This window comes from Atta cephalotes, assembly GCF_000143395.1.
Source record: "Atta cephalotes unplaced genomic scaffold scaffold00020, whole genome shotgun sequence".
NCBI classification, from domain to species: domain Eukaryota; kingdom Metazoa; phylum Arthropoda; class Insecta; order Hymenoptera; family Formicidae; genus Atta; species Atta cephalotes.
Window position 1 is genome coordinate 270143 of NW_012130084.1, and position 14589 is coordinate 284731.

Genomic DNA, 14589 nt, shown 5'->3' on the forward strand with positions numbered 1-14589 from the left:
TTTCAAGACTAGTTCTAATTTTCTTCAGGAACGTAATAACTTCGTATAGCATACTATTATACGAAGTTATACGAAGTACTTAATATAATAATAATAATAATAATTAATTATTATTATTATTATTATTATTATTATTATATAATAATATATAATTATTAATATATATAATATTATTATATTAATATATATAATATTAATATATATAATATTAATAATATTATATATATTAATAATTATATATTATTATATAATAATAATAATAATAATAATAATAATAATTATTATTATTATTATTATTATATTAAGACTCTCGAATTTTAAACAATACAAAAAGATAAATATAGGCTAATAAGAGTCAGCGACGATAAACGGCGCAATTATTTAGTGAACAATCAGTAATCAGATATTGGATTGATGTCTTCTTTATTTTAAACGTTTCGAATCTTCTCTTTGGAGTTCTTCCTCAAGAATGATATAAGTATAATTAGCTCACATGTCCATAATGCTTAAGTCACTTGCAAATTGACAAAGATGCAACGTTGTTAGTCATGGAACATGAAGCATTGCACTGAAGCTTTGAACATATTAAAAACTTAAAAAGTAGAAATGTTAAAAAAATATAAAGATCATACATTTTTAGAACACACCGTGTATGACGTGTCACTTAGATAATCCAATATTATTGATTCATTAAATAATTACATCATTTATCGTTGCTGACTTTCATTAGTCTATACTATATTTCTTTTTTCGAATGAATAATTTCCTAAGGCTCGGTTCCACGAAAAACCCTTTAATAAAAAAAAGGATGAAATTTTGCAGGGTCTCTAGTTTTTCATTTCAGCAAAATCACGCGAGAGAGAAAAATATGTTGTTGGAAATTTAGTTGAAAATGAATGAATCAGAATTTTCTGGTTAAGTTTATATTGAAATTTTAAAATAATTCTGATTGAATTCTGATTAATAAATTGGAATTCTCTAGTTCGTTCATTTCCAACCGGATATTTTTCTTAGTTCATTATTTTTTCTCTTTCTCTTTTTCGTTTTATTTTTTTCGTATCTCTTTCTTTCTCTCTTTTTCTTATTTTATATATTCTCGTGTTATTTTAAACTTGCTTTAATATTACTTACTGTAACATTTCTATACTCAGTTTTATTTTCTTGCTATTTTATTTTCTCTTGTAAACTCTCATCGCTCTATATGTGGAAGTAAAAGCGATAGTGGATACTTTTTTAAACCTATCGGCTTGAAATTTATTGGTGCAGTCTATTGAAGCAAATGTATTGAAAAAACATTTGTTTCTCGAAATCATAAAAACTTATACTATGGCTTTCATTCCTTCATATGTAATGATTCTGGTTGTTTGTACGTTCTTAGAGGACTTGCCCTATAATAATAATCAAAACTTTGGGCAGTATTCACAGTCCGTTCTTATTTCCAGATTGTCTTAAATAATGTCTTAAGATGCTAATACGATCCTCTGATTGGCTCGTGATTTCTTAAGACTATCTTGAATATAAGATCTGACTATGAATACTGGCCTTTATCTATTCATGCATCTTTCTTTCTCTTAGGAATTGCTAAAAAGTAACAGACCAATCAAAACTGACTGTCACACATTCAGATTCTTATTAGGAGTCTCTATTAGGTTTCACCAATGTAAGATTTAACTTTCGTCTCGGTTTAATTTTTTCTACGAATTAGAAAAGATAAATTAATAAAATAATTCTAAGAATAATTTTTCTAAATAATTTTAAGAATAATTCTAAGAATAATAATTCGAAAAAATAATTGTTAAAAAAAGGGGCTCTGCACAATAAAAGGAATAGGAAACAGAGAACAGAGAATAAGAATTACAACCTATCAGAAATCATATATTGTGGAATATATTACAGTTTCTGATAGGATGAAATTCTTATTCTCTATTCTCTGTTCCTTTTACTGTGCGGAGCTCCTTAGAATTCTAATTGTAAGAGATACACAGAAAAAGATAAACAGTAAGGATTAATTTTACGTTGGTGGAACCGGGCCTAAGCTCTAACAAAGATCCGTTTTCCGCCTCCGCAACTACGGAGTAACGTAACCGTTACATTCGTCGATAAAATTATTTAACGTTGTCTCGATAACGCGGTATGAATCGTGAAAGAAAAGGAGAAGAGAACCTGTACGAGAGTACAGACCGTGAAGATAGAAAGTCGATGCAGGTGCACGACTGGAATATAGCGTTGATTGGCGTATAAACCTGACAATATCCCGCGTAATTACTCGTCTCTTAAGCCGACAAGTGTGATAAACTTAGATATTATCGCGCATCCAGAACTCGTCCCGCTAACTGTCTCTTTGCGCGAGAATTATTACGGTGATAATTCCGGTGTCGTGTAAGCTGCGTCACGGCCAATGGTTTGTAACGTTCCGTAACTGCACTGACCGCATGCGTCGATTTGTCTCTCTCAATAAATGAATAAATAAATTCCTCCTTATCGTCACAAAGAATGACGGCCTCCTTTGAGAATTTCTCACCGAATGTCTCTTTCTCTCTTCTTGTATTTCTTATTCCTATTTTTTTTATATAATTCAAATACTTTACTCTTTGCTGTAGATTTTAGCAAATTTCATAATTTTTTAAATAAATGCATGTTTTCTTTTCCTCTTTGTCTCTTTCTCTTTATTTCCACGTGCACAGTAAAAAAATACATTTCATATTTATGTTGGAAACGGTCCACTCAAGTTCTTGTTAAACTTTGGTGTTGAATTTTCTAATATATTCGAATGTTAATTTAACATAATGTGATTATTTAGTTTGTGTTAAATTGATATTCAATATTTCTTAGTGTCAAAATAACACAATTTATGAGTAAGTGAATAAACAAAATATGTATTAATTTAGCGTATAATTGTTAATTTTATTGAGAAGAATATGCTTCTACGATTTGTTTACAAATATTACCTTTTCTCTGTTTATCTTTTTAAATATCGTGTTATCAACATATTCAATGTTAAATTAACATAAATTTGGATCGTTCGGAACACGTGAAATGTTAAATTTAACACAAATTTTCCAACAGTGTGTCGAATCACGACTGACCCGGTCTATCCCAACTACACATACTACGGTCAGACTACGGTCTGACCCAAATCACATCAGCCGCGCCGCCACGCCGGTCTCTCTCGTTGACCGCATGCACCTCCTGGTGAACCGCGGGCGACGCAATTATATGCATTCATCGCGGGAAGATACTGGCTATTCATCGCGGATTTCCTGAACGGATCGGAGTTCCCTCGTTACTATTTATATACATCGAGACCACCGGTTGCCGCGCCGCGCCGCGCCTCGCTTCGCCTCGCCTCGCCTCGCCTCGCCTCGCCTCGCCTCGCCTCGCCTCGCCTCGCGCGGATGTGGGCGCGCGTTTTTCTCGCGCCGGCTCTCATCGGGAATGGGTTAATACGCGTTCACTGGGTGAGCGTACGGTATGCGGCATGCGCCTGTTGCATTCCCGCGGCGCGTTACTTCGCACATACTTGCATACCTGTTCCAGTTTCCTGGGCGTGTATATCGCTCGCCTTCCCCTCCCTGGAATCCTGACATATGATGGAAGGGAGGAAACGGAAGATCTTACTACGGTAAACCGCGCCGCGCGCGATTGAGAAAAAGCGCGGAGTCGCGGCCTCCCTTTCGAACGAGGTAATACCGCGACGGGTATCGTTTCCACGTTCCATCACGCGAGACGTGTACGTATGTACGAACATACACCGCGCGCCAGGTTGTTACGTCAACGCGAAAAGGCCGAATGTGGAACGAATTATAAAAATCTCGTAACGCGAAGGTCACGCTCGGCGTACCGCGCGAGATCGTTGCGCGAATGAAAGAATTATGCACGTAATACGACACGTATACAAAATAGTGACGGTTTATCGGCGCTTCTCTCTCTTGTGTTTTATTCTTTTTTTCCTCTCCTTTATTTGCTGCCTTTTGCGGCGAGGAGACAAGTCTCTCTTTCTCTCTCTCGAGCATAATCACTTCGTGTCCCCAACATCGATTATTCAGATTGTATGATCGCTTTGACTCGATATTTACTCAGGGAATGTCTCGGCGTGGAAAAAAAAAGAGAAAAATTCAGATTGAGTGTGCATGGAATGGTAACGCTTTCTCGCCTCCTCGTGCGTGGAAAACCAAAGTAATTTTCGTGAGAGTAATTTACATTTCCGGACGATGTTTAACGCTGCGCCAGTTTCTCGATTCTTTCACGCACGATATCGCCATAAATCAAAAGTGGCATTAACTACAATTAATTTCACAAGTTTTTCTCTCGTCGCGATTCGATCCGCTTCTTGGATGCGTTGATTTTAGAATATAATTCGATCGAACGTCGGTTTTGTGTTGGAACATTCACTATTAAATCCATAATGTCAAATTATACCCAAATTGAATTATTTTTTATTATTTCTCCAAGTCGTTATTGCTTCTACCCAATATGTTCAATATATTAATTTAATTAAAACAATGAAATTAAACAATTTAATTCAAGAAAATATTGTTTGACTCAAATTTGATTTATTAAATGCATACATCAATATGTACATCGATGTTTACTTTGAAACTAACTATAGTCTGTGATTCAGAAATGGATTAATTTACATTTTGACATACATAGAAGTTAAAAATAACAAAATGTTATTTAACTTAAGGAATTGGATTATAATTTGCTTCTTTCATATCTAAAGCAGTCTACAATAAAGCGTTTACAATGAATTTTAAGACATAAAACTTAAGTTTTAAGTCGCAAGAAATTCTCACATTCGATTGCGATGGGCTAATTTCTTGCTGCTTAGAGTTTAAAGCTTAAGTTTTTACGCCTTAAAATTTCATTTAGACGTCGTTTAACAACGGCATTCGAGGGCATGTATATGAAAAAAAGAGAAAGGAATCTATAGCTGCAAGGCAAACTTTTCTTTATAAAATTCCATGTTCCATAATTTCATGTTCATATAATTTATCTTGGTATTATTAGGCTCATTTCTCTCGTTACCGGCGACGCGTGCATCTTCGCACGCAACGCGGGTCACTCGTATGATTTTTGTCGACCACACACACGCGGCGACTCTCCTCTCTCGACTCGGTTCGGATACCATCGTGTCACGCACGATGAATACAGTGATGGTACTCGGACGCAAATTGTTACGGTTGTTTTTGTCAGAATATCTAATTGTTGGCAAACACATCTCGGAGGGATGTGTTAGATTTTATCCCGAAACGGAAACAATTAAAGTACCATTATACATCTATTATTCAAATCTATTATTTGTTAAACAGTTGATGACTCTCTGCTGAAATTATACGTTTCAAGAATGCATTTCTCCGTAGTTATAGATATTTTATTTTCTACAAGTACACGTATTTGCATTTGCGAGGATAGGTCCATAACTTTGCTTTAAGAAGCCTTAAGTTATAAGCCGAAAGAGATTAAGTGACAATAATTTTTATCTTTAAACTGCTTTTGCGGTTAAAGTCTAGACTTTAACCGTTAAATTTAAGCAAATTGAACAAAATCCAATCCTTATGGCCTAAAAGCATAAGTTTTGTGGCCAATATATCGTCACTTACAATTTATAGCTTACAGCTTATGGCCTCTTAAAGCAAGGACTTAGCCTTATGAAACGCAAAGACAAGCAACTCTATAAAGCTAGCAGAACCAAATTGGACTTATCACAATTTTTAATACTCATTTTGTATTAAATTTTGTATTAAATTGTTAATGATAATTTTGTATCATATGCCATTTTGAAAAAAAATCGTGATAGTGCTAGCTTAATATTAAGCAGACCCAATTCAAAATAAAAGAAAAAATAATATCAGAAATCAATATGATTGAATTTATACTATTTTATATTGCCAAAAACAATTATTATGTGTCATTTCCAAGAAAATAGTGGCGTTACTAATTTAATATTTAAGTTGGATTATAAAAAGGACTATAAAAAGGACTATAAAAAAAATAACACAAGAGCAAAAATTAACACAATTGAATTTGTATTAATTTGTATTTGAAAATAAGTTAATATTGTAAGTTAATATTTTACATGTTTTCTCTTTAAAATAACTTATTAATAATAATTTATTAGTAATTAAAAGTAATCCATAAAACATTTTAAGATCTTTAGAATCGGACTTTTAATCTCGGAAAATTTTCCATTTTTTTGTACGATTAATGGTTTCAACGATATAATTATTTAAATATTCGCATGACAACGTTTTTTGTAAATTTATGCAAATGTCATTATAAGCATCAACAACTTCACAAAAAAGTCACATTTTTTACGCGACGCACGTGTCTCATGCGACGCATGTTTTTCTGTAGAATATGTATGTTAGCAAATAAATAAAATGACGATTCGAAGGTGCCCGGTTTGACGTGGAATGTCTTACAGATTGTAAGTATATACTAATAAGTCATTAAGGAGAAAATATTAGGTATACAACTTTGCTTCCGCCGTTTTTTTTCCGAAATTCGAGGCTTTATTGTAAAAAACTGGTTATACATTTATGATTCAAAGTATTGTCCATCGCTGGCCACTACTTTCTCCCATCTTTCGGGTAGCGCACGAATCCCGCGTCGAAAAAACTGGTCATCTTTTGAGGCTATCCACGAATCGATCCAATTTTTTACTTCTTCATAAGACCGGAAGTGCTGGTCAGCCAGACCAGCCATCGTGTGCCATTGATCGAAACAAGTGATAGTCAGAGGGAGCAACGTCTGGAGAATACGGCGGGTGGGATAGGACTTCCCATTTCAATGTTTCCAAGTATGTCTTGACTACTTTCGCAACATGGGGTCGAGCATTGTCATGCTGCAAAATCACTTTATCGTGTCTCTCGTTGCATTGCGGCCGTTTGTCTTTCAATGCTCGGCTCAAACGCATCAATTGCATTCGATACCGCCTGTGATTGTTTCAGTCGGTTTTAACAGTTCATAATACACTACGCCGAGCTGGTCCCACCAAATACAGAGCATGACCTTGGATGTCAAAATCACCGTTCTTGAAGCGTTGAAACCACTCACGACACGTTTTTTTACTAATAGCGGCCTCACCATAAGTATTTGAGAGCATTCGATGAGCCTCAGCCGCAGATTTCATATTGAAGCAAAAAATTAAAACCTCCCGCAAATGACGAGAATTTGGCTCGTAAACTGACATTTTCAATCGAGAATAACTTTATGATGCAGACACAAATCGATTAATGTTTCTATGGGGTTATGTTGACAGATGCCCAAGTTTATTGTGTGACATCTATGATCTATTTATTTCGACCACCACTTACCGCTAAAGCCATCTATAGGAAAACGGCAGAAGCAAAGTTGTACACCTAATATATAAAATATTAACTTACTTTTAATGGTACAAATTAGTACAAATTCAGTTGTGTTAATTTCTGCCTTTGTTTTTTTTATGGTCAACTTAAATATTAAACTATTATCATCACTGTTTTTTTCGACACATAATGACACATAATGTATAGAATTGTTTTTGTAGTACAAAATAGTACAAATTGAATTGTATTGACTGTTGATATTATTTCTTTTTTTTCTTTTATTTTGAATTGGTCCTGCTACCTTAATATTAAACTAACACCGTCACGATATTTTTCGAAATAATACACTATACAAAATTATCATTAATGTTAATTGAAAAAAAATTAATGTTAATTTAGTACTAAAATGAGTACTAAAAATTCCGATAGGTCTAATTTGATTCTACTGATTTAGCTTTATAGCCTCTTTCGCAATTTCATGAAATTGAAAAAGATCAAAATACACTGCAAAAAATACTAAATTTTAATAAATATTTATTTAAATATATTCTAAAGTAAATATATTACTAAAAACGTAAACACATATTTATTTTATACAAAAATCACTAAATTTGATTATCTTTTTTATTTAGTAAATATTTATTTAGTAAATATTTATTGTAAGCAAATGTTTACTTACAATTGTTCAAAGAAATATACATTAAGATTTAGCAAATTTTCATTCCAAAGTTCTAAAGTCCTCATTTTATGCATGTAGTCCGCGTTTACTGGACAGCAATGGTGCATCGTGCGGTAATGTACCGTCCCACGCAGATCTGCGCGAATTTTTGTGAAAGTAAAAGACCCGAGCGAAGAATTCAGCCGGTACCACGCGTGGCCGAGTAAATCACGTTTGGCACACTGACTCGATTTTACACGGCATCGCGCGAACGACCTCCCGGCAGATCCGAGGATGATGTTACGTGTTCGCGTGTTGCGTTAATGGAGACTATAGAGATTGGCGAGAAAAATAGCAATGGAAAATAATGGCGATCTCCGGACGGCTCGTTGTATACGCGGTTATTATTTCTCGCAATCGCTATGCGTGGGAAGGTGTCTGTCGTGCGAAGAGGATGTGCGCCGCTAACGAGTCTTTCTCCTTATTGCGAGACATTTCGTCGACCTCCAACCATAACGAAGTGCCAAATTACGCGACGTATTCTCGCGCCCTAGCTCCGCCTATTATCCTGTCTTTCTATTTTTCTCTTTTAAAGGAGATACAATTAAATTCCGAATCGCATGGAAAATGATGTGAACAAGTTTTCTAATAGAAAAATTTCCGGTAAATCGCGAATGTGTCTCGAGTACATCTTTAAACATAATAATCTCACAAAATCTGTAAGTAAAAGGACATCCTGTGTGCACCAAGCAAACCAAGTATCCGCTCATACGATGTTAACTAGTGGATTAATTATCGCGCGCGCTCAAATGATAATGCCTCGGACGTGGAAATCAAATTAGCATATCGCGGAGATAGTCATCTCATCGCTATCCAGCGATTATATTCTATGGAGACTGAACGTCTAATATCCTGCATCCCGCAACATTACCTGCAGGGCATCCCGTAACGTTGACCTTCTTTCTCATATTCTTCGTGCACTCGGAGATACTTACTATGTTTCTGATAGTTACAGACTGCGGCACGATATCGATACACGTTATCTATGATCATCCCGCGATGCATGAGGGCATTCTACAAGTTGTTCTAGAATCATTTCCCGTCTCGAGCTTGTATTGAAAGAACTGTTTGATATGAACAACTACAATCTTGTTGATATGTGAATTATCAAAATTTGATCATGTTTTAATTACAAAATTATATTGTTTTGATCAAAATTTCGTAAAAATAATAAAATTATAATTAAAACAACACAAATTAGAAATTAAAACAACAGAATTTTAAATAATAATAATTCATATATCAACAAAATTATAGTTATTTATAGTTATTATCAAATTTTCAGTTTATGGACGCAGGAAATTGTACGAATTCACTTTCAAGGTCTTAGTTACTCAAAGATTATATCCACAGCGATGTTCCAAAATACTGTGGAATGCGTTCAAGAATTCAAGGTACATTTTATCCTTGTTGTTTATCAAATGGGAAGAACGATTTTGATCAAGTATCTAAAAATAGATACATCTGAAAATAACTTTGGAGGAACATCAAAATGTAGTTATATAGAACGTCAAACTGGTTAGAATGTTAAAATTTTTTTGCAGCATTGCTCTGAGCAATTTACTCATCATGCTTGAAATTCCTACGTATTATTTTGTGTGTAATTTGACAAAATTGTTTTTAGATTTGTCTCTAGTTAAATTTTTAGATATTTTAGTCTTTTCATGTGGATGTACCCGAGTGAATTAAATTTCTAAACGTAGCCCTGAGTAAGAAAGTTAACTCATAGATATTCATAATTGATTCGTATTTCAAGACTATCTTAAGTAATGTTACAAAATGACATAAATAGATCAAAGTCAATATTCAAGAAAAGAAGGAGAAAAAGATAAAGCCGAAGAAAATTCTTAAAATACGAATCAATTATAATCGACCTATAAGTTAATAATTCTTTTACTCGGAGTATAGAGTTTTTAGAATGTAACTCAGGAAGTGAATTTTTCTCGAAGAGAATTTATTTTGCGGAACGATATCAATATTCTTTCCTATGCATATGCATAATTTCCTTTCTTCCTGCGTCACGAAGCGCAGTTTACGAGGTACTTCTCGGAGGACGCGCACATCAGCATGCAAGTCGTCTTTCCGAGCAGAATCGCAGTCGAGCCTCTTTTCTTCGCTGATCCTCGAGAGGAGTTCTCGAAGAAATCTCTCGTCTCGCGATGACTTCGCGTCTTATCTCTGCTTGCTCGAACCTTATTTATACATACAGAAATTGGCAGTTCTCACGACGCGTCGTCACGTTAATTGCTTAGGCCAGATGTACCAGCTAGAGATTCGCAAGAGATATTACTTCCGCTTCACTCTCGACGTCCACACGACAGCGCGCTGATGGAAAAAGACGATGTGAAATCGCCGTGAAAATCCGGGCAAAAACTAACGCGACGACGGTTCCGTTCGCTTTCCTCGCGATTTCGTTCCGTTTAATGCGAGACAACTTTTTCCCAATTAAATTACGAAGGTGAAATAGAGAGAACGACCGGCTATGGGATGGCCTTGAGCGATAGGATTAATTTGACATGTAGATTAAAGAGAAGATTAAACTTCTCTACTTAGCCTTTCATTGCTCCTGTTGTAATACCATTTCTATTATAATGAGATTAACTAGTTACGGGAGAATAAAATTTGTTACGGTAGATCATAGTTAGTTGATTGAACAAGATCGATCGTTTTACCTCGTCAGTAGTCGTTTAATCTCTCCGTTGTACACTGTAATGTATAAATTTGAAAATATGCATTATTTGTTGAAATTATTTAATTCTATCGACATAATAATGTATATGTTGGAAAAATAATTTCAAAATTTTGAAAAAAATTAACTATTTAGTATAAACTTCATATAAAATACACATGAATTGAATTAAAAAAAAAATGTTTTAACATGATTCCAATAAAATCAAGTCTGAAGAGGTTAAAAGCTGACGAAGATACACGCAATATCGGTTACGTTTTAATTGTTAATAGAACGAATGCAAGATAATGACTGATAATTATGTGTGAAATAGCCAAGGCCGGCCGTTTTTTCGACGATCGAAAGTACTGAAGTACTTTCACTCGGCTTCCGTTGGTATTGTCGTGAAAGAACACATCCGGTGTACCTTCTTAGTCTTCGCTTTTTTCGAAAAAGAAAAATCTCGATTGAAGCGCAAACAGTCTTTCGAAGCTGCAAACAGTCGGACAGTCTCAATGGATAATCGTTCAATGATATCAGATAACGTAGCTTCAGAGCTGCAATTTAAGAAGTTTGCGCTCTTAGTTCTCATGTCTTTCCTGAGGCGATACAGGTAAAAGGCCGCTTTAACTATCTCGCGGCTGTTTCTCAGGGGGTTTCTCGGGGGCTGAAACTCAAGTCAGAGAGCTGGAAAGTGCGGTTAAGACGACGCAACACGAAGACGGATACACTCTCGCCTATATATTGAATTTCCTTCACCAGGTAGATCTCGTAGTTTCTGTTTTGTGTAACAGAATTGCGTGTAACAGAACTGCATCGATATTTCTGGTTTGTTCCAGTCTATGTAACTCGTCGATGACTTCGGGATTGATCTTTTTGTACCGAAAGTATCGTATACATTTTATTGTAATAAATGTATATCCGCTCAGGGATAATGTGTAATTATAAATTATTCAGTTATTATTACACCGGTAGTTGTTACCGTACACCGTGTCGAACCGCGGCTATGGTCAGCTGTGATCAGGAACTTCGTTAAATGTCAGTCTGGTGAACGCCAGTATAAAGGGCCGTTAACTTCAGTGAGTGCACTTGAGGATTCAGTAATAAAAATGCTGGTGATATGAATATATGAATATTTAACGAGCGCAAAGAATATTTTAGTATAAAGTTTTGTGCGAAATACGTATTTTTAAATTATCTTACGATCAATAGAATAATAGTTTCAAACGTTTGTATGCTTTTCGCTTCTCTCGTCAATATAATGCGGTGACATATAATTTAAATCCTTGTCTGATTTATCCGAAAAATATTTTTACTGTGACACTTTGGATTATTCCAATCCATGATAGACATCACAAAATTGATTGTTTAAAGTCATTAGTTGATACACGGAAAGAATAGTTTTGCTAAAATATCTAAAAATTTAGCTGCATTGGGGAAAAACATTAAATTTTAATAAATATTTGTTCGAATAGTTCTGAATAAATATTTACTAGATGTAAACATATATTTATTTGATACAAAAAAACATTAATTTGATTTAATTATCATTTTTATTAAGTAAATATTTAGTTAATAAGTAAATGTTTACTTAGCACTATTTAAAGTCAACTTTTAGTCAATATTTTTAGTCAATTTATATTTAGTCACTATTTATATTTAGTTATATTTATTTATATTATTTATTATATTATATTTATTATTATTATTTATTTTATTTATTATTTATTTAGTTATATTTAGTCTATTTTTTGTCAAAGTAGATCTGAAAATAATTTTGTTGAACCTTTAAAATAATTATAGAGAATTCTAAGCATCGATGTTAATACTGGCAAAAGATTCAACATTTTGGAACCTTTGTTCCAAAGTTTGAGCGTCCTACATAATTATTTTGATGGCCGAAACAAATTTTTTTCTGATGAGTATCTAGTTAAATTTTTAGATACTTCAGTAGCACTACTTTTTCCTTGTGCAATACTGAAAAAAAATCCGAAAGTTTTAAATCCCTAATTCCTTCTCTTTCCGCACGAAATTCGTTTTCGCTTGAAATTTCACGTGTGTACTCTCTTTCAGTACGCTTTCGACGACGTCGTTGAACCTCGGGCACCTCGCGCGTCGTTTGAATGTTTTACGCTTGGTTCGAAACAATGCTGGGAACACAGCTCACGGGATGCCTTAACATCGCGAATGCAACTGGCTCCAGTTACCCGTTTGGCGAAAAAGACGAAGAAAAAGGAGAGACCAGGCGAGAGCGAGCGGGCGGACGCATGCATGAATGGCATCGTGCTACCACGATTCAACTGGGACAGATATTCGAATCTCGTGTGTTACGTTCGCCTTCTCTCCACCTACACGTGTACTCGTACCTACCGCCGCGTCGACATGCACTTAATTATCGCATTTGCGATATTATCGCTTGAGGAACGCGAAAGTCGGAGGGAAGCTCTGGTAACCATCAACCAATCCGATGAAATCGAGTCTGACCTCCGATGTGATTCCCTTCTTTTAGTTATCGACTCGATAATTGAATCTTATTATCGTTTTTCTAAAAACCCTTCTAATCAGACTCTAGCCAGATTTTAGCTATAGCTAAATTTTTAGATATAGTTATTTTTAGATATTCAGATCTGTATAACTATAGTTTAACCCTCTTAAGTATAATCTTAAGATATCAAACCAATCATATCCGTAGTCACTTATAGGCTTTCTACAATAAGTCATTATCTAAGCTTTAAGTCTTAAGCCATAAGAAATTGATCAATCACAATTGAATGTGAGAAAAATAATTGATTTGATCAATTTCTTATGGCTTAAGATTTGTAGGTAATGACTTGTTGTAGAAAGCCTATTATATTTAAGGCTTCCTTAAATTTATTTTCAGATGCTCTAAGAATTATTTCATTGACTATTGAGTATCTAAACTTTAAGGAAACTTTAAGTACAAGGTCCAACTACGATTACGACTCTCTTGTCGTGTTAGCATTTTAAGAAATTACTTAAATTTTTAGATATTTTAATAATTTTTTTTTTTTGAGAGAAGGAGAAAAAGATGTATGTTATTTCACTCTGATCAAAAATTTAGTAAAAAATATCGGTCCAATCAGATTGCTATCTCGTGATCAGATTTCGATCGGAGGATTCCTACATTTTTCAAGAGAGCAATATTTCGTTGCTTTCAGTTTCCCACTTTCGTTTCGCTTCATGCGATATATGAGTACTTATCGCAGGGTGTGGTGCGGCTAATGAACTAGTATCGAGACACGTAGGCGGAAGAGTTTGTCTAACGAAGCGAACACGAAAGCGACAAAAGTCGGAAACAACGTTCTCGACGGTTCGAGAGTTGACTCGAGCGAAATAACTCGTCTGGACTTTCCGCATGTCTGGACTGTTCCGCGAGGACGTGTGCGGGAAGCTGATCGGCGTGATATTTCGACTGGAATATGACCCGACGACCTCGGAATAGAATCTAAACTCCCCCTCACGTCGGATACTTTCTCTTGAGAATGTTCCGGGCGAAACGTTATTAATCTCTTCATCACTGACGGGCGGCGGAGGTGAAGGAGGCGAAAAAAAAACGGAGATCTATTGTTTTGAACGGTGCGCAGGTGCATCGGCTTGACCTTTCGAGCGCATAAGGAAAGTGCAAACCTTCAAACGTATAAGCCAAGTTATCCGATGCTGTATCGGATGTATTACGTCGCGCGGAACAAGTTTCGAGTACCGCAAAGTGCCTCGCGAACGCTCTAATTTGACTATCACCGGATTATCCTTTTTCCGATAACACTCGCCGTTCCCAACATACAATTTATCTACGTGCGCGTAAACTCGCTAGCGTTGAAAAGAAAGAAAAAAAATATTAATACTATTGCGCAATCTCTCCAGCCGGCGTAAAA